Raw genomic sequence first — 24,380 nt, forward strand, 5'->3', positions numbered from 1 at the left:
AGCTTTGTGTTTTGATTTTGACAAAAACCCCTCGTGTATTTTGGTTTTGAATCTGTATTTTTTTAGAAAAATTGCTAAAATATGCTAAAATCACATAAATATGCTCTTTTTTGATCCTATATTATTATTAACCTCAATAACACTAATTTCAAGTCATTTGCATTGATATTTGACCACCTCACAGGTCACAATATTATTTTCATACACATTCGGACAAATACTGCAGCAACCTGGCTGGATGCTAAGCGACAGAGCAATGACACAAACACACAGCAGTTCCTAGCACATCTAGGACAAATTGGCAAACAGCAGTGGCAGAAAAGAAAAGTTGTGCAAGATGGAATTGTCCTTTGGGCCCTCCCACCCACCCTTATGTTGGATCTTAAAAAGGACATGCACACTTTAACAAACCAAGCACTTCAGCCACAAAAGTGCCACTCCTTGTGGCTGAAGTGCTTGGTTTGTTTGGGCCCCACAAAACAGTGCTGTTAATGAACTCTACTGTGGCAAGATCTTGAAGATCTTGTTGTCATCATCCTCAGCCTCATCCTCACCCTCATAAGTGTGTACATCATCCTTACACATTATTAATTCATCACCGCTGGAATCGACCTTTACAGAAGTCTCAGTATTTTCATGTAATTGGCGGGAAAGGCCTTCCCCATGGAACTTAAAGTTTATTTTTATGAACATCATCTTTTTCAAGTTTTGAGGAAGAAGCCTCCTACGCCGATCGCCCACAAGGGTTCCCAGCTGTGCTAAAAACTCTTTCCGACTACACACTGGAGGGTGGGCAGCTTAGGCAGTGCAAAGCGAGTTGGTACATGAGTCTCCAAATTCACTTTTTTCCTCTCAGCATGTAAAGGGACTGTCTGATGTGTCTATTTCTATTCTGTTGTGAAAATAATCCTCCACCATCATTTGGATGCTGATAGTAGGATCACGTGAAGTTACAGCAGAGGTGTCACGTTTTTCGGTCAATTCTTTTAGACCAGACCAGATGTCAAAATTTGGTGCTGAGTCATCTGTATCATCCCTGGGTCTCTTGGGAAAGCTACGTTTTTTTCCTAGCAGCAGTTGAGTGAGAAACTGAAGGAGGAGACGCAGTCCTGGCACGTAACACTTGAGCTGTCATCTTGCTCGTCAGGAGCTCCTTGCAACTCTTCAGATCTGGGTCAGTTGGAAAAAAGAGCAGACATAGCTCTTAAACCAAGGATCAAGCACACTCGCCAAAATGTAGTGATCCCATTTCAAGATTTTGATAACTCTTGGATCCTGGCGAAGCGAATAAAGAACTTGATCTACAAGTCCAACATACTTAGCATAATTGCTTTGTTTAATCTCATCCTTCAGTTTCTCAAGCTGCTTTTCCAAAAGTCTAATTAAGGGAAGCACTTGACTCAAGCTAGCAGTGTCTGAGCTCACTTCACAGGTGACTACTTGTAATGGTTTCAGCACCTTACACAACATGGAAAGTATTCTCCACTGCGCTTGACTAAAATACATCCCCCCTCATTTCCCAATGTTGTGGCTTGTGGAGTAAGCGTGGAAGGCTTTTTGCTGTTCCTTCATCCACAGAAGCATATACAGGGTGGAATTCCACCTTGTCACCACCTCTTACTTCAGTTGGTGGCAGGGCAAATTAAAATGCTCTTGCAGCTGCTGCAATCTCCTACACGCTGTTGTTGAATATCGGAAATGTCCAGATATTTTACGGGCCACAGACAGCATCTGCTGCACGTCGCTGTCATTTTTATAAAAATCTCTGCACCACCAAGTTTATTGTGTGAGCAAAACATGGAATGTGATAGAATTCACCCAGCTGTAATGCTCTATCAATGATGATGATGTTATAAGATATGACATATTCTTAGAAGAGTCCAAGCGGGATAAGCCATGTTGCAATGATATCCCTTAGTTTTTGTAATAGATTGTCAGCTGTATGCCTCTTAGTGAAGCCGGTGATACACAGAGTAGCCTGACTCTGACTAATGTGACGTACTTGGGTACATGCTGCTGCTGTTCCTGCTGGTGAAGGCGAATCACCAACTCAGTGGGCTGTCACAGTCATATAATCTTTAGTTTGCTCAGTTCCACTTGTCCACATATCTGTGGTTAAGCATACAGTGGGTAGAATGGCATTTTGTAGCCCAATAATTACATTTTTACGAACCTTCTGGTAGTGGTGAGGAATAGCTTTTCTACTGAAATGGTGTTGTGATGGAATTTGGTAACGGGGACACAAGACCTTAAGTAACTGTCTAAAACCAGCTGCATTAATAGTGGATATTGGACACAGGTCTAATACTAGCATAGTCGCCATGTCGTCTTTGATCCGCTTTGCGACTGTGTGACAGCATTCATACTTGCTTCCTCTTGCAAAGGATTGTTTAACAGTCAATTGTTCTAAACTATTAGTAGTCTTCTTCTTCGTCGGCTTTTGGGAGGAAGATTCACCCCGAGCAGCAGCAGCAGTGGGACTAACGCTCAAGAATTCTTCTGAGGAATCCAGGATAGTGGAGCAGTCATGGAGTCATCTAGACTTAGCAGCTTGGATGCAGGACTAACTCCGTTTGCTACTGAGAATATTGATGAGGACAATGTTGTGGGTGTAGATTGCAGGCGTTGGGATGTAGGTGAGAGAAGGGTCCTAGCTGATGATGGACTGCTTGTTGTTATTTTTTTAGCATAAGTTTCTGATTTTCCCAATACCTTGCCATGAACTTGCGTTAAATGGCTTAACATGGATGAGGTTCCTAGATGGTTAAGGTCCCTACCATCGACTGACTGTGGCTCTACATACACTACAAATGGCTAGACAACTTTTCGCAGGATTTGGGTAGAAATAATTCCACACATAAGAAGTGGCTTTTTGGTCATATGTCCAGGCATGGCAATGGCCTTCATCTTATCACGTGCAAGAACTGTTTCCACCGGTGCAGGACATACACAAACAACATCCTCATTAGCACACTCGTCGGTTACACAAATATTCCCTTCATCCTGTTGCAACTCTAAAGTGGCATCCTCAATTGGTGTATCACCGGCTACTCTTGGGCTGTTCAGGCACACATCTGCAGAAATGCTGAAAGGGACCATCTTTATGGGTACACTATCAAAATGGTCACGATTACACATAGCGCTCATGGATGGACTCTCCTCAGGGATTTGTGTATTTTCTGAATCTGTACGTATATTTTCCTCTAATGAATTACTGTTTTCTTCTAGCTCGGCTTTTAGACATAAAAGTATTTGGGCACCACTTTTGGAGTCCAAATGACAAGGTCTTACTTGGTTATGATTGACTTTACAAGAAGATGTCTCAGTGACAGTTGCAGAACTCGCACTCATAGAGAAAGGCGAAGGCCTCATTCTTTCTTTGTCACTGCGTGTGTAGAATGGCATGTTGGCAATTTTTTTTTTTTCTGCAGATAACTTTGCCTGGATTACAGGTCATTTTGTCTTGACCAAGGTAAAAGGTGATATTTTACATTTTTGTTTCTCTGACTTAAAACACTATGCACTTTTACATAGGCTTTACCAGATGACGTAGAGGGATTACTATCATCATGATTGGTGCCAGCAGCTGCTTGGTGCTTCTGCTCTTCTGTGTACTGCTGTGAATCCATTTTGATAACATCGTACAATTTGACGGCAAAGTCAGAAAAGAAGCCTGCCAGCACTAGTATGTCGCAATCGAGCTCTCCTCTTTGTGTGTTACCTATTGAACACTGTAGAATGTGACTGCAGAATTACACCAATCATGTCTTCGCAAATATTTGTATTTTTCAGCAATGAGAATTAGCAATGGAGCACTCCTCTTTGTGTGTAACCTATACGCCGTACGATTTGACTGCTAATTCAGAAGAAAAGCTTGCCAGGCCTAGTATTTGTATTTCAGCAATGACAGCTAGCATTGGAGCACTCCTCTTTGTGTGTAACCTGTATAACACTGTACAATTTGACTGCTAATTCAGAAGAAAAGCCTGCCAGGCCTAGTATTTGTATTTCAGCAATGACAATTAGCAATGGAGCAATCGAGCTCTTCTCTTTGTGTGTAACCTATACAACAATTTGACTGCTAATTCAGAAAAAAAGCTTGCCAGGCCAAGCATTTGTATTTCAGCAATGACATCTAGCATTGGAGCACTCCTCTTTGTGTGTAACCTATACAACACCGTACAATTTGACTGCAAAGTCAGAAGAAAAGTCTGCCAGCACTAGTATTTGTATTTTTCAGCAATGAGAATTAGCAATGGCGCAATGGAGCTCTCCTCTTTGTGTGTTACCTATAGAACACTGTAGAATGTGACTGCAGAATTACACCAAGCCTGCCAGTACTAGTATTTGTATTTTTCAGCAATGAGAATTAGCAATGGACCAATGGAGCTCTCCTCTTTGTGTGTTAACTATATAACACAGTAGAATGTGACTGCAGAATTACACGAAGCCTGCCAACACTAGTATTTGTATTTTTCAGCAATGAGAATTAGCAATGAAGCAATGGAGCTCTCCTCTTTGTGTGTTACCTATATAAAACAGTAGAATGTGACTACAGAATTACAACAAGCCTGCCAGCACTATTATTTGTATTTTAGTAATGACAATTAGCAATGGAGCAATGAAGCTCTCCTGAATGTCACTGAAGACTTTGTTGAACACTGCTACCCCCTCTTCTTTCAATTCTATCTACATTGCCTCCCAACTGCTCAACAGACTGTGCTACCCCTTCTGTGTCCCTCTTTTAAATGGCGCTAGATTGCCTTGGAGGGCGGTATTTATAGATTTCAAAACTAAAGAGATCCGAGATCCGACGACGTAATGATGACGTTTTGCCTCGTTTTCGATTCCAAAAAAGTGCGAAAGTACCGAGCCGGCTCGGCTCGGTACTCGGATATGCTAAGTTCGGGTGTGTTCGGTTCTCAGGGAAACGAGCCTGAACATCTCTAGTATAAACACCAATGATCTCCATGTCTGCTCTTTTATCTGTAGGCTGAGCAAGCAGTCATTGTGACTGTTGAAATTACAATTTTTGACAGTCACAATTTTAAACATGCCTACAGGGCGAAAATTTTGACATTTACACTGTCACCATTTTGGTGTGGACAGTATAAGGCTAGGTACACAGTGGAAGATTTTGAGCCAACCATCGGGCCAATCAGCTGGCATACGACCGTTAGGTCAGATATCACGTTAGTGTGTATAGTTACGCGACGAACGACAGTGTCGATCTTCATTTCTTTTGGTTGGTTACACTGTTTGATAATCTCATTCCAATCACCTTCTGATAATGCATTGTGTATACACTCACGACTGTCTGCCCAGCCTGTCTCTGTGTCTCTGCAGGCTTTTCACTACTAATCTATCCAAACATGTATGCAGCCTGTCCTTATTTACTATTCACATCAGCAACACAGGAAGAACCACTGCCTTGAACTGAGAAAAATATTTATCCTTAACATGCTCTCGACAGATATTTTTCTGGACAGCTCTTTGACCCAGGAATGTAATGCTTTAACTGGCTTGCTGCATGATTGCTCTTTCCCAAATGTGCTCATCACACGCTGTTCTGTTTTCTACTGCAATGCATCTCCATTTGGCTGCTGGAACATACATGAGCTGTGATGCATGGGTTAACTCCTTCCCAGCTGATCCCCTCACCTGCTGGAAGATCATCACTGCCCCAAAGGTAACTCTTATGTCAGCAGTGAATGGGTTACCTGGGCTCCGAGACATTCATAGAAGGTATCAGTGTCCCAGGGATATGGTCAATGAGGAAGGTTATCAGAGAGGTGGGAAGGTCACTGAAACAGCACATAACATTCAGCTATGGGTCGGGTGTGCAATACCAGGGCTAGGCAAATGTTATCTGTCCCACAGAGCAGTATATAATAACATCAAAGTACAGAACATTATGGCACAGCACATGGTATATCAGAGGAGCACACAGTCACACAATGTGGAGGTGAAGGGAGGGGGGTAATTAGACTATTAGAGACTCTCAATAGAAGATGGAAAGCTCCATTACACATTTGGGAAATAATTTGGCATCAGGTCCCTCACTAAATGCCTGTCGAGCCACACACATCATTTCCACACTCAGGAAAGCTGTCATTTGCAGCTGATGGTTCTGACAGATGAAGAGTAAAGATCTGAAGATAATCGGGTATAGTGTGTACTCATGAATGAGCAGACTGATCGGGACTTCAGTAGTTGGTAAAGTTTCAAACGATATTGTATCATTTGAAAATGTCTGCAGTGTGCACCTAACCTGAGTGTCAACATATTTACCATCGGCACAATGACTACAACCCCCCTGCGAACCAGGAAGATTACTGTAACATATGCAAGTCAATCATTCGGATCAGGGGGTTTTGTGCTGCAATGAGTTAAAATTATTTATGACAAATTGCAAACATGATATTCAGTGACATCACAGACTTACTTATTTAATATTTATTAGAATCCAGCAACAATTATGGCCTCAAGTAGAGTCGGATGTGTATTGCGCTAAAAGTGTAGGTGGAAATTATTTCAGTTTACAATACATACAAATAAGTTTAAACAAAAACAACTAGTTTTCTGTTTTTGTCCTAAACAAACATACCTCAAAACATATTAACTGTGACATTGGTAACAGCCCCATCAGTCTAAATAAACTTAGGGCCTAAACACTCACTCCTGGCATTTAAATTGCATGGTTTTATCAATTTTATCACTGGAATGGCCTTCAGGACTGCTGTATTAGCATAGCATATAAATTCCTCACACGCATTAACCCGGGTGGGCCCAACCACTTACTCCCAGTCGGCAGCGTGGATATAATTCTATTATTTATTTATTTTATCAGTATTTTCCTATATAGCAAACAGGTTCCAGCAGGCCCTGGATGGCAGTGCATGCTGGCACTTCTAGTTTTACAAGCACCAGCATACCCAAGCATTTTATTGCTGCCAGGGCTTGCTGGGACCAGAAGTGTCACATTTGAAAGTGCTACTTTCTGACTCTTACAAATTATTACCCCAACAACCCCAACACCCACTGACCAGCGGTGTTGAGAGGAGTTCCAGTACATTCAACACAAAGCTGTTATTAGGGAATTAAGTCCTGGATTGAACAGGACGAAGCTATGTCCTATAATAAGAGCGGATCCCTCGCAGTGAAGTTCCAGGATATAGCGTGACAAGCCCAGCCTGTCATAGCCTGGTACTAGTTGTGGCTTTCTGGTGGGGCTCACACTGTACATTCCTTTGCATTACCAGTAGCCTACCCAGATGGGGGGAGGTAGTTTTTTAAAATGTATTTATTATATTTAAAAAAACAAACAAGCATTAAAACACCAATCATAATTATGCATCATCAAGTTGATGATATTATGACTAGTATATCTAATATGTGGAAGCTAGAGATGTTCACTGACCCCCGTGTTCTGGTTTTGGTTTTGGTTTTGGATCTGGATTAACTTCGAATTTTGGTTTTGGAAAAACCGCCCTTGAGTGTTTTGATTTTGGTTTTGGATCCCTATATTTTTCTAAAATCCCTATTTTTTTTTGCTAAAATCACATAATTTTGCTCTTTTTTGCCTACATTATTATTAACCTCAATAACACTAATTTCAAGTCATTTGCAGTCAATTTTGACCACCTCACAGATCACAATATTATTTTCTTTTTTTTTTTTTAAAACATATTTTATTAGGGAGATTTTTCAATTTTCAAAACAGTGTAAAGAATAAGTTACATTGATCAAACAACAAATACATTGCGGATAAGAAAAACAATGTGAACTTTGTCAGTAAAAGTAAAAACAGAGAAAGGGAAAGAAAAGAGAGAGCAGGGGACAGGGGGAGGGGAGGAAAAGGGAAAGGGAAAAATGTTAGTATGGTGAGAGGGGGAAGGAGAAGTGGCACCTGGCTTGGCATCTAAATGTATTACAGGTACAGACCATATATTGAACGTCTTCTGACGCTATATACATCAGTCTCCAATCTAATCAGGCCTTGGCTGTTCTGCACCATAGGAGGCGAGCCAAGGATCCCAAATCGCACAAAATTTATTGGGACGGTCATTGAGAATGCTTGTAATGTGTTCACAGCTATAGGTCTGCCATACTCTATTGATAATTTCAGGCAGCGATGGGGATTCTGAATGTTTCCAATTTGCTGCTATTGCGCATTTAGCTGCATTGAGTATATGGCCCATAAGCGCCATTGTATATTTGTTAACGTCCGGTATAGGCCTATGTAATAGTGAGTATGAGGAGAAGGGGGGAGTTTTACTGAGGTGACTCTATCAATTAAATTGTGAATTTTCCGCCAGATTTCCACAAGTCTCGGACAGGACCACCAAATATGTTGGAATGAGCCTTCCTGCCCACATAGTCTCCAGCATTGACTAGAGGAGTCAGGATAATTGGCTTTCAAGTGGGTTGGAACTAAATACCCTCTATATAAGAGCTTATATGAGTTCTCTTTGGTACGGACACAGATAGAGCTCTTAGCGACTCGTGACCTGATCTTAGCCCACTCTTCTATCTCTAGTTCCACGCCAAGGTCTTCTTCCCACTTCAGCTCAAAGCGATCTTTGGCAGGTTGACGAAATGCCACCATGATGCTGTAAAATGTAGATTAAACCAGTAGGGAGGGATTTACCTCTACAAAAAGTTTCTAAAGACGTAAGTTGGTGTATAAGCTTAAGCGTTGGGATCGATTGATATAGATGTCTTAACTGAAGGTATTGGTAGAAACGGTAATGGGGAATGCCATATCGTCATTGTAAGTCAGCAAATTCGGGGAATATCCGCATAGGCGCTGTGTCAGTAATGAATCTTAGACCTCGTCGGCACCAGTGGTGAAAAGAGGAGTGTTGTTGTCCTAGTGGAAAGGCTGGATTGTTCCACAGTGGAAACATAGCTTCTGAATTTTTTATTAGTTGAAACGTGCGAGTACTGTAGTCCCATATCTGGAGGGAGAAACGGGTGGTGGATAAGAGTAAAGAGAGTGGAGGTCTATGTTTGATAGATATCCAAAGTAATGTATAGGGCGAGAGTAAGTGCAAAAAAGTAGCCTCAATGTCTACCCAGAGCCTTGTGGAAGATAAGGAGTGAAATAAAACTAATTGGGTCAAGTGTGCAGCATTATAGTATTTGGAGATGTTTGGTAGGCCCACCCCTCCCTCTGAGTTTCGTCAGAAGAGCGTGCAAGCCCGCACACGGGGTCATCTGCCCGCCCAAACAAATCTGGTAATTTGCTTCTGGAGAGTCTGTAGCGCAAGAGAGGGTACTCGAATAGATAGGGTTTGAAACAAATAAAGAATTCGTGGCAAGAGGTTCATTTTTACTGCCGCCATGCGGCCGAGCCAAGAATTATATAGCCTATCCCATTTTTCAAGATCACATTTGAGTGAGTCTAAGAGCCTGGGGAAGTTAGCTGCATATGTCTGATTATAATGGGTCGTTAGGTAAATCCCCAAGTATTTAAGTTTATCTCGTTGCCATCGGAAATTTGTTTGGCTCTTCAGGGTATCTAATAGGTGGGGAGGTAGGTTAAGAGGGAGAATTTCCGATTTATCCATGCTGATCTTAAAGTTAAATACTGCGCCATATTCGTTGAGTTCTTTTTGAAGAGATGGGATGGAGATGAGGGGATTGGTAACTGTAAGAAGAATATCATCTGCGTACATAGATATCTTATAATCAGTCATCCCCATTTGAATTCCAGAAATTGCCGGGTTCTTGCATACACGCGACACCAGTGGCTCCATCGTGAGAGCGAACAGCAAGGGGGAGAGTGGGCAGCCCTGTCGAGTACCATTTGTAATACGGAGTGGAGACGACGCGGCGCCATTGGCTATGACCGTAGCTGAGGGATTATAATAGAGGGACGCTTGTCTGCATAGGAAACAACCTTTGAACCCCATTGCGCCCAAGGTGGCTCTCATAAAAGGCCACAAAACCCTGTCAAACACCTTTTCTGCATCAAGAGACACCACCAGAGCAGGAACCTGGGCCCGATTTGCTATTTCAATTAGATCAATAGCTCGCCTAGTATTGTCGGCTCCCTGTCGAGCAGGGATAAAACCCACCTGGTCCGGGTGGACCAGGGCAGGAATCACTCTGGCTAGTCTGTTCGCTAGTAATTTGGCAAATAGCTTTAGGTTGAAGTTTAGTAGTGAAATTGGTCGATAGCTTTCACAACGACTAAGGTCACGTCCCTCTTTAGCTATAACAATAACGTCTGCCCTGGTGGTGTCCCTTTCAAAGTTCTTACCATTCAAATTTTTTATAATAAATTGCCGTAAGGCCATCTGTACCTGGAGCTGCCGAGTTTCTTAGGGTCTTAATGGTCATTTTAATCTCTTTTATCGTGATGTCAGCGTTTAGAATTGAGAGCTCTGCTGCAGTAAGGCGGGGAAGGGAGCAAGTCTGAAGAAAGTCTCGTATCTGGGTATGAAGAATATCTGGGGAGTCTGTTGTCAGGGGGAGATTATACAGCAAAGTGTAGTAGGCACTGAATCTATCAGCTATAGATTGTGGGTCGTATAGTGCCCACTGTGCTTGATCCTTAATGGATATTATGCGGTTACGGCTCTGTTTGTTTTGAAGCCTACGAGCGAGCAGAGTATCAGCTTTATCCCCTTTTTCGTAGTATTGCTGTTGCAGCCATTGAAGAGTCTTAGCCGCCTTTAAAGCTAGTAGTTTGCCTAGTTGTCCTCGCAGAGCCAGAAGTTTTAAATAAGTTTTACGTTTGGGATATGTTTGATGTTGTCTAGTTAGGGTTTGGATTTGGGCTTCTAGGTCGGTAACCGCTTTTTGGTGTAGTTTTTTCTCGTGGGAGGCTAGACCGATCAGGCGTCCTCTGATGGTCTCTTTATGAGCCTCCCATCTTACAGTAGAAGTAGTATCTTCTTGGGCATTGTCTGTTTGAAAGTCTGAGGTGATTGGTGGAGAGCGGAGGGCGGCAGCGGATACTGAAGCAGCGTCCCGTTGCCTAGCAACGGGACTGAGACCAGGGCGCATGCGCCCGATATCCGGAAGTCCGCGGCAGCCGACGGAGGGATCAGACGTCCGTTCCCCGTCTGACAGGGAATCAGCGGGGACGGCGTCTGACAATGATGTAAAGGGTGGCAAAACGTCAAGTCACACTAACACAGCTGAGTGGTCAGACCAGGGAACTGGTGTAGTGGCAGCCGATTTCAGGGATCGCGTCGTAGAAGCATCTACAAATATCATATCTAATCTAGAGTAAGTTCCATGTGGTACCGAGTAATGTGTATACGTTCTGTCATTGGAGTATAGCACTTGCCATGTATCATAAAGGTTAGCTTGAGTGAGCAAGGATTGTAGTTTAAGGCTTTCACGTGCTATTTGACTACCTCGTAATGTTGGAGGTGAACAGTCTAATAGAATGTTTAAGATGGTATTAAAGTCACCCCCTATTATTATCCTTCCAATCCCAGTTTGTGAGAGTCTGGCAAAAAAAATTGAGTAAAAAAGGTGTTTTGTGAGGTGTTGGGAGCATATAGTGTAGCTAGAGTAATTGGTGTGCGGAGGAGAGAACCTGTTAAAATAATATATCGTCCTTGGGGGTCTGTATAGGATGTATTGATTGTTATAGGAAGAGTGTGGTGGAGTAGGATAGCTGTACCCTTGACTTTTTGGGAAGATGTGGAATAATATACCTGGGGGTAATTTTTGCATTGTAGATTTGTGTGCATATGTTGAAAGTGCGTTTCTTGCAACATTGCGATCTGAGGAAAATGACATTTTAAGTACTGGAACAAAATAGTGCACTTTTGTGGTGTATTAAGACCGTTAGCATTTATAGTTAGAAACGAGAGGGTCATGGTTGATACCAGTGGAATTTATGCCAAGATAATTTTAGGTAGTATACAAGGAGCAGCTCGATGCCAGGCCGAGGTGTAAAGGATTGGGTGGGGAAAAGACGGGTTAGTAGGGGGATAAACGTAAAGTGAGGGGAAAGAAGACAGCTTGACTGGCAAGTCATGCCTTCCGAAAGTCGAGACCAGTACATCCTGTGTACTTGGGGAGTGTGGGGGGTGGTTGTGTAGCCGTGGGTACCCTTGCTCGGGGGGAGGGGAGGGGAAACCCAGATGGTGCAAGTAAAAGAGGAAAAACATACATGCGTGCATTTTAGAATCATTTAAGTGGGAGAGATAAGTAGAAAAGCAATACCATGAAGTGCATTTAAAGAACATCAGTTTAGCTAAACAAGTGAGGCCATTAGCTAACAGTGAATAAGGTCCTTAAAATGACATCGACATCAAAACTAGATAACATAGTCGTGACCTTAATAAAGAGCTTGAGTAACTAGCCTGCAACTAAGCTGAAAAACCGTTATCAAAGTCGTATAATTGGATGAACGAAAGTATATTAGTTTAATATTGTTTTGCCGTGCAATTGCGATCCGTACACCACGTAACACGTGGTGTGGTGCGATCGCACGGTAAAATACGCACGCACACACTCGCATTACAACATTTAGTTATTTATATAATTCATATTCATATTGGTTTCGTTACACTGTAATTTATGAGCAGATAATATTTGGTTTATTAGTAGTATATATACATATATATATATATATATATATATATAATGATTATACGTACACTTCAGTGATATTCAAGGTTCAGGTTATAGGAAAGGTATCATGCCTAGTGTCATATTGAAGCCCTATTCATCAGCAGCTGTCCGATGCAGTCGGCGAAGAGATCGCACATTGCATACTTTAGTTATTGATATTAGGGAATAAACCTTTTATATGATGCTGGCTATGAAAGGAGCAGACCCCCCTGGAGAGACGACCCCCACCTTTGTATTCCTTAGATTGAATCATCCTATGACCTGTTTACCCTGGACCCACCCAACGTCTGGACCTATAGAAACAATCTACGTCATCTCTATTGTTCACTGTGTAACACTGTACTGTATATAATCATAGCTGCATTCCCCTGGCCCTCAGTCAACTCTGATAAAGTATTCTAAGGTGAATCACTGTCCAGGGGTGCCCGTGGGTGCGCAGCAAGCGCATGCGATAGCAAGCGGTATGTATTTATCTTTTGGTATTGGCTGTACTGTACTGTATTATATTACACTCATGTATTGAACTGTTAACTTTTTACATCTGCTAAAATAAATCACTTTGTGCTTTAGAAATACTATACAATCGCTTGGGCAATGCTTATTTGAAAACGATAGAATTACTTTAATAAGTTGGGGGCTCGTGAGTTTAGGAGTTACGTTATCGGCAGGTATGCAACGCTCACGGTATTCGGTTCCTCAACAAAGGGTGGATTGACGGACGCGTCGCATAACAGGAAAGAACGCAATGTGTTTAAGACCTGTGGTTCACTGTGTGTTGCGAAACCGAATGTCCATTGTTGCATAGACTGAAGGAACGCTAATTTGAATCTAGGGACAAGAAAGAAAAATGTTTCTTTTTATTGTCGTTTTACGTTTTAAAGTGTATTGCATTGCATAGGGTATGTGTACTTCCTGCCTTGCGTATGTGTACTTCCGGTAAAATTGCCACATGGTTAAACAGTAGTTTTGATAGTTGTTAAACATGCATAGTATAATCAGTTGTTAACTCTGGAACATTATTACTATTGTTGGGAACTTTTTAATTTTCTGTGCAGAAAAGGTGTATGTCGTGTGATTTGTTGACTTTAAATACAATAAGGTTTTATCTATTGTAAAATAGAGTGTCAGTTGCTGTTTGACGAGGCAGGTGCCCAACTGGTGTACGGTATACAAGGCAGGTATACCGGGGGCGGAAACTGAATAAGTTTTCGCGACGTGCACCCAAGGGTAATCGCATCGTTTACTGATAATCAGTATCTGTAAGCGTTGCGATTGCACGGCACGGCACGGATATTTCTGGGACCCTATATTGTGGCAGGATATTGTTATATTCCTGGGACCCTATATGGTGGCAGAATAATGCCGTAATTGCGACTTGGGAGCAACGGGGAGGAATTACGTGGTAAGGCTTGTAATTGACTTTACCGGATGCTGCCGGGCGTAATAAACTCAACAGATTTTGTTGGAGAGTCGGGGGTAATCGAGGAGCTGATAACCCCTTAGCCCACATTGATATTTCTGTATTAGGGGTCCTAGTCTAAGACCAGAGGAAGTGAGTGGACACGGCTTGTAGCAAATACGTCCACAGGCCAGTAAAATATCTCTAGCGGTAGATTGCGGGTGACAAAGTGTTGAGAGTAGTGGCAGGATATTATATTTCTGGAACCCTATTTTGTGGCAGTATATTGTGATATTTCTGGAACCCTATTTAGTGGCAGGATATTGTGATTTTTCTGGGACCCTATTGTTCAACATGGGTGCTAAGCATACGCTAGAGATGGCCAATATACTGCCTAAAGAAGGCCTTATTGATTCAGCGAGATTTCTTTTGTGTAAGAAATATGGTGCATACGCAACTGTGTATTGTGACACGTGGGTCAAGATGACCAAAGATTGTGATAGGCCTTTCCCAACAATAAGGAGTTTTAATGCAGAGGTACTAAATAACGTAAAAGATAAAGTACGGTTGATTAAGTCAACCAAAGTGAGAACTAGACATGATGATTGTTTAAAGTCATGGCAAATGGAAGGTAACAGGAGTCAGAGCAGCGAATGCACAGCGGAAGTAAGTGTGGCGAAAAGCACGCGCACAGCGGAAGTAAGTGTACCGGAAACAAGCATTCCGGAAGTGTGCGTTGCGAAGCATGGCGATCTCAGCGCAAACACGCCCCCGATAAATTCGGTCGGAGCGGATAGTACAGCCAATACCAAAAATGTGAAAACTGTAACTAGTAACTTGTATGTTGTTTTAAGTAATGTTAAAAGTAATGTTTCAGGACAAAGAAAAGGAACGATCCCACCAGCAGGGGCAGCGGCTGAAAGTGGTGAGAATAATGTAAAGGTTAACACAGGGGAAGACATCCATTGTACTGCAGCAGCAATTTCAGCAACTAGTTATAGTGAGTTGGTAGGCTTACATCCAGTCTGCACTATAACAGTTCCCAATGGGAAAGCGGACAGAGATGGTGATGTTCCTTTAAAACATGTAGCAACGCATGATCCATGCACTAGGTCTGAAACATTTTCAATTTTGTCTGATTTCCCTGATCCTAGGAAAGATTTGACCAAATGTCAGAAGTTTATTAGATATTATGGTAATGTGTACGAGCCAACTAATAACGATTGGCGAGTATTATTAAAGACCTGTCTCCCCCTCAATACTGATATACAAAAGTTCATTAAGGACTGTATGTTGGAGGAGGATGAATCCTTAACCGAGGATGATAATCAGGACAATATTAGACATATAATCACACAGTTGGCCATATATTTTCCAGTGATAGTGGACTGGAGTAAAATTTTCACTATCAAACAACAGGATAGTGAAAATGCAGTGCACTATTTTTCTAGAGCTCTGATAGCGATGGCCAAATACACTGGGTTATCAGACAAAAAGGATAATGTACACTACAGGGAGGTTGCTGTTTCAGTTCTAACGGACGGCCTCAGAGAAAATTTGAAAACAAGGGTGCAAACTTCATTACCAAACTGGAGAGGGATCACTGTAGATGCTCTCAGGGAGTCAGCTATAGAACATGATAAGAATATAAATAAACAGAAAGATACACTAAGCGATAGGTTAATGATGGTGAGTATCCAAGCACTAGAGGGACGGCACACACAACCACAGCATAATAACACCTGGTTTAAGGAAAAGAAACAACATGAGTTGAGGAAGTGTTTTAGATGCACTAAAATGGGACACCAAGCAAAGGACTGTACAATGACAAGAGCGGAAGCAAAGAGACTTGGCCCATCTAAGGGGGAATCACAGAGACGGCGTACACAAGTCTCAGAGACTTCTCAACAGTTTCCTGTGCACCTCATAGCAGCCAATGCCTTGGGGGAGAACCATAGCCAACCCTAGAGGTTAGGTCAGATCTGTAGTCCTACAACCAGGTGGGTTTTAAACTGTGGTAAGTATTAGTGTGCAGGGAACGGATTTAAAAGGTAATCTTTGTTGATTTTGTTTGTTTGTTTTATGTTGTCACATGTTTGCTTTCCTAAATCGCTGGCCGATGTGTAAAGAATGAGAATGTTTGGTTTGTTTGTTGTTTAAAGATAACTATCTTGTCTTTTCTTCACAGATAAAGGTACACAAAAGATATATAGACTTAGTGTTTAAAAGGGGTGAGATAGAGAAATAGAGGAATTACTCTTAAAAGACAAATTAAAAATAGACATTTGGAACACTCTTTGTTTTAAGCTGCAGTTTCTCATGATAATTTGTTTGGCTGGGAACCATTATCCAACAATGAAGTATATACATACTTTGCTCCAAAATATCGTTTTATGTATCTCAGATGAGTCATCAACAGTTAATTTTTTTTTTCAACGAATAAAAATCAACAGTTAATTTTTACATTTCTCTATCATAAGGTAGGAAAGTCCGTTGAAAATGTATGTAGTCAATGAGATACCGAGTTCTTAATGAACAAATGACGGACGACACTGGATTGCATGGTTAAGACCCCCTAGTCAAGTATGGGGAGGGGTCATAGTTAGCAAATAGCTAAGGGGAGCAGTGGAATGAATTCAGCCATTTCCCCATAGAGTCCAATCCAGCTGTCATTTTTGTTGTAAAATCTCCCTTTCTACATGTATGTTTGTATTCAAATCTTTGTATTCCCATCATTCATTGCTTTCTTATTTTTCATTCTTTACACAAACGCTAGTACCTCTCTCTCTCTCTCTCCCTCCCTCTCTCTCTCTCACTCTCTCTCTCTCCCTCACTCTCTCTCACTCTCTCCCTCCCTCTCTCTCTTTCTCTCTCTCCCTCTCTCCCTCTCTCTCTCTCTCTCTCTCTCTCGCTCTCTCTGCTCTGGTAGAGATAAAATCAGACACAGTCTCAACAATGGGACTAAGACATATTTTTTTTTTTTTTAAATAAGACAAGTTCAGAGATACACACACTAGATTGACATGAGTTACAGAAACAGTCAGGGGTTTTGTTTTCATGGGTATAGAAACTGCTGATTTTAAGCAGAAAGGTTCTGTTGTGGAAATACGATTCATGTTTTATAGATTGCATATCTGTTTTGTTTTTTGTTTTATGATTCGTGCCTCCTGTACAAAAATGTGCCTTTATATGGATGCACAAAGGGTGGAAAGGAGATTGCTGGAGGTTAGGCATACAGATATGCATCTCTGAATAGAACATTGGAGTAGGATTTTTACCACAAGATACGACATAATGTGAAACCCTAGAAAATGTAGAATTTTCATGTTTTATATTTTTTCACTGTTAGACAGATATGTACTGGATACTGTTATATTTGAAGAAAGTGTTATAGAAATAGACCCCTGTGTCCTTCTCACTTAGTCAAGTAGCTGAATGTGAGGTACTGAGAATGACAGGTGAAGTTGGCAGAGGGGAAAATCGATTGATATACATTGGTCTTCAGCATTTTTCTAGTCTAGGGGGCGATGTTGAGGTGACTGAGAAATCGTTTTATAGCAATACCAGCACATGATTAGGACACTACATAGAGGACTTTATACAGTGACACAGTTACCAACTGAAGTAGCTGCTAGTAAAGTCCACACTTACACACACGACCATACATGGCTGTCACACCAGGGCGAACATAGCTGTCAAATAGACAGCAGGGTTTTATGTGACAGCTAACAAATCTATGTTTTGTTTTGTTTTTCGTTGTATTGTTTTAGTTTTAAAAGGTGAACACACACATAAACATGCACACATACACATATTGGTGAATATATGAAGATTTGTGTTACCTGAGGAATAAACTGTCTGGAAGGTGAAGAGATTTGGTGAGGAGTCTGGTGGACTCTGGAAAGATGGACAAGGTAGACCAATAGAGCCATCGCATATCCCTCCTGCTGATGGGTTTTCATACAGGTAAAACAAATACACGTCATCCAATTACCACCATGCAGGATCCTCAAGTATACACTGGTGTACCAATGAAATATGTCTGGGTAAAGGTATACTGAAATGTGTCTAATGTATTACTGTGTCATATTCAAAGCTTTTGTTATTCAATGTGATAGTCCTAGAGTTATAATAGATGATAGGGGTTTTCATGTTATTGATAATAGAGGTATAATGTATGAGTAGTGGTAACAAATCACATACTTTCAATTAGCCATAAACCAGTGTGAACATAAAGTAGTGGTACTCGGTAGAACGAATTGAATAGAATAAGAGTTGGAACTTGATTGAAGTGACTTATAGCTTCGGCCACTAGTCCTTTCCCGCTACCAAAAGATCACTCCTGGGCAGACTCCTAACCTGTCAGTTTTTGAAATGTTCTTGACCCCTCGTGAGATGAGATTGTAACTGGGAGGCTAGGTTAGACCTTGAGAGAAGGTAAATAGTGAGACAGCAACCGAGAACGTCCAAAACACTGTTTCCTGAAAAGTCACACTAACTGTCAGGATGTTGGATTGGGAGAGTAAGTTGTGGAGCAGAAATTTCTTAGGCTCAGGTTATTTGACAGACAGGTACCAGGTATAGGCTACCAGCATCATGGCTTCAAGGGTAGCAGAGACACACTGGTGCCCATTCCACCCACTGCAGAGGGGCCAACACTCAGAGAAGGGTCCAAGGGCACTCATGAGTCTGTTCTGGAAGGCCTCGAATGCAGTTAGCAGCACCTGAGCCAAAGGCTAAGACAGTTGTCCAGCATGAAGTTGTAGTTTTTCTGGTTTTGTGTTCTCTCATTTCATTCTCTTCTCAGGACGGTTAATTCTTTTGATTATTAGCAGGTGACAGAGGCTGGTTCAGGTAATGATAAGGAGGTATTGGGGATGGAGGAGAAGTTAGTAGCATAATCGGTCCAGCCAATTACTCTATTCAATTCAGGGGTAAAGGAAAATTTGGAGCTTGGAGAAAGTGCGAGGGGCTATTGTCTGAGTAGCATTACGTCCGTAAGTATGGCGACCCCATGGTTAAAAAAAAAAGGAGGTACACCCAGCGATGCCAGTCCAGTAATATTCGGACTTGAGCAGGCATCCTTGAGAATGATTATTATTCTTGGAAGGGTAAGGTTTTAGAACAAACAAAGTGCTGGGCGTGCTCACACGTGCCTCAGTGATTATATCAAGTAGGATTAGTTCTCTTTCCACTAAATATTCTTGAGGTACCCGAACTATAGGTGGGAGGTCACTAGGGAAAAAAAAGTACGACACCTAGGTCCCTTAGTCTGAAGTCTCCCAATGCTTTGCAAGCCGATCACTGTTAAGTCTGAGTATTGGGAGACAGGGAAGAACGAACAGACAATAGCCCGCCCACAAGTGTTGATGAAAAGAACTGATGACATTATTAGAAGTGTGTATATTAACGCAAGCTGAAGGAGATTGTATATGACATTATCAATAGACATAGGATGATGCTATTGATGAACATGAAGTATTTAAATGTATTCTGAGCTTAAAGACATGCGTTGGACAGACGAACCTGTTAAACTTGAAGAACTGTAGTAGAGAATTCTGTATAGCTGATACATGTTCTATTGTACCTTGTACCTTTCCAAATAATGTATTAAGTGTTTTATTGCACCCTTGAAGGGCATACAAAAGGTTATCTCCAAGCTTCAGAAATGTACGGTCTATAGTAAAAGAAGAAATCGTTTTGAGGATTAAGACTCTCTTATGATAACTAGTTTAGATCTACAAACAGCGTGGTCATACCCCAAGGGGGATTTGCATTACATAGCAATGAAACGTGGTACTGAGATCCTGCATATAACATCTTTAAGGTGATAGTTTATTGTACTATCAAAGGGTGGACTGTCAAAGTCGTATAATTGGATGAACGAAAGTATATTGGTTTAATATTGTTTTGCCGTGGCCCTCAGTCAACTCTGACACAGTATTCTAAGGTGAACCACTGTCCAGGGGTGCCCATGGTTAGCGCAGCGTAGCGCAAGCGGTATGTATTTATTTTTTGGTATTGGCTGTACTGTACTGTATTATATTACAATCATGTATTGAACTGTTAACTTTTTACATCTGCTAAAATAAATCACTTTGTGCTTTAGAAACACTATACAATCGCTTGGGCAATGCTTATTCGAAAACGATAGAATTACTTTAATACCGTCTGCGTCGCAACCCGAGGGACAATCCAGAAAGTATTAAAAGCTATAGGTTATAAAATATCCCTCAGGCTGTGAGGCAGTGGATGATCAGTGATGCAAAGTACAGCATTGCTGCCAGAACTACCAACAACGTTAACATCAGACAACAATTGAGGGACATCAGTCAGAAAGCAAAGAAAAAATAACAACATTACTGTATCGTGAATGCAATCTAAGACTACTTGTTTGCCGGCAAGACCTCACGAACTATTCGGGGCAGGAGTTTCTTCAGTCACGTCTCTGCAGAGATTTCTTCCGGTACAATACACAGAGTTGCCGATAACCTTTTCCAGGTATCCCTACCAGATTATCTGAGCCCTCTAACAGCCAAATTGGAAACTTTTATCGAGGTCTTTCATGTTTGTGTCCATGAAGCCATGGGGACTGCTGGTCTCACAGCCTCTGTTATGCTTGATGCCAATGACGGAGGTATCGGTATTCCTAGAGTCCGTAGCAGAGTGATTCCTTGGTCTGGCGTCTTAACCTTATGGGACTGACCTTCATGGCCAATCAATAGGTGGAAAGGAAACCCCCATCGATATCGAATTTTGTGCTCGTTCAAAGCTTAGTGATTGGGGCAAGATCTCGCCCGTTTCTGTAGTGTAGAGGGAGCAAGATTCTGGTAAACTTGAAGGTCAGACCCATCAAACTGAAGCGAGGTTGTTGCTCGAGTGGCCAAGACAAATTGTTCTTTATATTTATAGTAATGGAACCAAACAATGACGTCTCTAGGAGGTTAATTTAGAGGAGGTTTCGGTCGTAGTGCTCTGTGAGCTCGGTCTGTCTGTATATCCAAAGTAGAGGCGTCCGGTAGGAAATGGAGGAATAGTTTCTCAAGATATTTGGGTAGGAGATCTCCATCTATTGTCTCCGGAATGTTCCAAATACGAAGATTATTCCTCCCGTTCCTGTTTTCACTATCTTCTAAATGATCTTTAAATGGTTCCATGTCCGCACGGATATCAGACGGTTCTGTGGACACAAATTCTTGGAAGTGACAAACCTCATCGACTTTCTGCTCTAGTTCTGCCGTTCTTGATCCGATAGCCGCTATTTCTTGGCAAAGCTCAGCCATTCCCTTTTTAATTTCTTCTTGGATAATCGTACGGACCTCTGTCTGCATAGTGGATTTGATGATGTTTCTCAGTTCCACAGAAATAGACGTGTTGTTAGGTGGGTTGGCATCTTCTTGGTCTGAGTCAAGCTGGTGGAGCGGAGAAGATGCAGATGCTTGAGAGGCATTCTTCTTTTTAGCCTGAGTAAAAAAGGAGTCTGTTTCTGGCGGTGCTTTTTTTCTGATTTCTGTGAGACATAGCACTGTCTTATTCTGGGAACAACTGGTAATTGCAAGAAGTATATCAGGACTCAATTAGCAGTTACGAAGATCTATCTCTCTCGTGTTTGCCGTGTTTGTGGACAGGTATTATAGAGTTAAAGAGCCATGGGTTCCCCTGTGTCCGAGCAAGTTAGGAGCTTATCTGGGTTCTAGACTATACATAGGTTCCTTGTTTCATAGGTAGAAGTACTGTATGTCTAACACAAGATGTCATGAGGCAGGTAGCTTATGCTGGCTAGTGTTTCTTCTCTGTCAGCAGGGCACATGGGGCATAAGTGTGGGTAAGCCAGAAGGAGCTCGTCCTCAGGGTAGGGTCCCCAATCGCATAACCAGCATCACTGGAGATCAGATGCTGGGTAGCACCTCAACAGTGAAGCCCTACAGGTATACAGCCGTTGATGAGATGTGCTTCCAGGGCTGTTAGCGCTTGAGGTCAATATTCAGTGTAATCTGCGCTGGCTGGAATTGCCGTGATGCCCCGCCTCCACCAGAAGTGCGGTCTCCGCAGCACTCACCGGACTAGATACCGATGCTTCAGGGCCGGAAGTAGGCCTCAGCGGGCCGGAAATAAGCTTCAGCAGGCCGGAGTTCGGTAGCCGGCACCAGCAAGAGGATGATGAGCGGTCCAAGCAGCAAGAGGGGCTTCCGCGGCGGGTTGTTGATAGGAGGCACTCCAAAGACAGGTAGGCTGCGGGTCTCGCACGCTGTACTTCCCCGAGTGATGGTCTTTCGCGGAGTCACTAGGTGGACATAGGCCCATACAGCAGGGAGAGATGGGTTGTAGGCGGGCTGGGAAGGTGGTGTCTCCAACAAAAATGGCTCGGCGTGGAGAGCTCTCTCACAGTGCTGCCGGCTAAGATGGCATCCAAACCACGCCAGGTAGTATATTACTTTAGACTTGGGGTCCGAGCTCCGTATCTGCGGACCGAAAGAGCACGTGCGCGTACCGGAAGTGCACGGGCACGTACCGGAAGTGCACAGCCGCGGACCGGAAGTGCACAGCCGCTGACCGGAAGTGGCCGTTTTTGAGTTCTGTGGCTTGTTTGGGCTCCAATATGCACTTGAAGCTGGCGGGGAGACACCTGAAGCCGGACAGGAGGCCAGAAAACCAGGCAGCAACCCTCAGGGAGGTAAGATAGGCACCTCTATATGCTCCAGCCGGGCAGCAGTACTTTCTTGTGCAGGGAGCCTCCGGTTATCCCCCGAGTGTGGCACTTAATGGACCTGGCGATGCTCGGGTCACTCAGGCAGCCTTCTGTATTCTTGCCTGAACAGATGACAATATATTGGAGGATGATATTTAGAGAACGCACTTCATCTGACAGGACAGAATGAGACTGCTATGTATGTATGTGCTATTAGCCTGGAGGCCAGCCCAGCTGACGGCCGCCAAGAACATGCAGGTGAAGGTGGTACACAGACTGGCCACCATCTGGTCCCTCATTTATGACCAGCCGATAGCCCCTCGCCAGGCCCAAATCAGTAGCACATTTCTTGCCAACAATCATCAGATATCCTAGTAAAGCGTCATCAGCAGGTTCTACTTCAGATAATTGGCTAATAGCTTTCTTAGGTACCACTAGGAAATGTGTTGGTGCTTGTGGAGCGAAATCATGGAAAGCGATACATTGATCGTCCTCATATATTATATTAGCCGGGATTTCCTTACGGATAATTTTCCCGAATATGGTGTCACCACCGGGATGGGCTGTCTGTGCTTTGCTGATCTCATCCGCCATAGCTGCAGCCCTGTTGACAGGCAGACTATTGGGTGGTGTTACTATTTTGTGATTGGTGCATTCAGCTTGTTTTTTTTGTGGGCGGGTTGTGCAGCGAAATCCTCCAATGAAGTGGTGCTTTGTTGGTGGGCGGAGTCAGATGAGAACGTGGAGTAAATCACAGGAAGACGGATCTACAGCAACCTACTGAAATAAGTGCTGTGACAGACACACGATCGCTGCACTTATAGCAGGTAACACTGCTGTATAACACCCTCCCCTCCCATTCAGTAAGCTGCTCATGTCAGAAGACTGCTTTCAGTGCCCTATTTTATACTGTTATACTGTTATATCATGGAGCTGTGTGGTATAGACATACCAGTGTCCTAAATTGCAGCATTTGCTTTTTCATTTGCCATGTCAGTGTATAAATGTGTCCTCTTGTGTTTATAAAGATTTTCTAAATGGAAATTCAGTGTAGAAATTAGTGTTACAGAAAAGGACGGTCCCCTGTAAGTTGGGCTTTTTTTGGGCTTTTTAGGATTGGTTTGGGCTTGTTTTGGGCTTGTTTTTCACTAAGTCGTTGCTTGTTTTTTATTTCAGAGTTGGCAACCCTGGTTGGTGGTTGTCAGGGGTGACAGAAGGAGAGGAGTGTGATATACTCAGGACCAGTGAGAGAGATCCCTGTGTCTCGGAAAACTTAGAGCGAATAGATAGGGACAGAATGAAAATCGGACAAAGTGATATATAAGCAGAGAATATGTGAAAAAAATGGAAGAGAAGAAGTGAGCAAAAGAGAGGCGTGAGTCAAAAATAAAGTGCTGTAAAATTACTAAACAGTAGAGAGATCTGTGAATACACAAACAACAGAAACTAAGCCTATGTACTGAGGACAGTGTGAGAGGAGAGAGACAAGTTGGAGTTGTTAAATAACAGTTAAGCAGACACAGTTCAGCATAACTTCCACCATTACATCACTGCAACTGAAAACATCAGCAATTACATAGACTCATGTTACTGATCCCTATATAATCATACTTGCCAACTCTCCCTGAATGTCAGGGAGAGTCCCTGAAATAGGGGTGATCTCCCTCACTCCCTGAAGAGTCTGGCATT

General features: G+C 42.5%; 1 pseudogene; it reads right to left on the reverse strand.

Annotated features, from left to right (window-relative positions):
• Positions 1-22,807: 22,807 nt before the first annotated feature.
• LOC142157752 (adenosine 5'-monophosphoramidase HINT1 pseudogene) lies at positions 22,808-23,304 on the reverse strand (annotated as a pseudogene).
• Between the last annotated feature and the right edge of the window lie 1,076 nt (positions 23,305-24,380).

The sequence above is a fragment of the Mixophyes fleayi genome, chromosome 5 (assembly GCF_038048845.1).
Source record: "Mixophyes fleayi isolate aMixFle1 chromosome 5, aMixFle1.hap1, whole genome shotgun sequence".
Lineage (NCBI taxonomy): Eukaryota > Metazoa > Chordata > Amphibia > Anura > Limnodynastidae > Mixophyes > Mixophyes fleayi.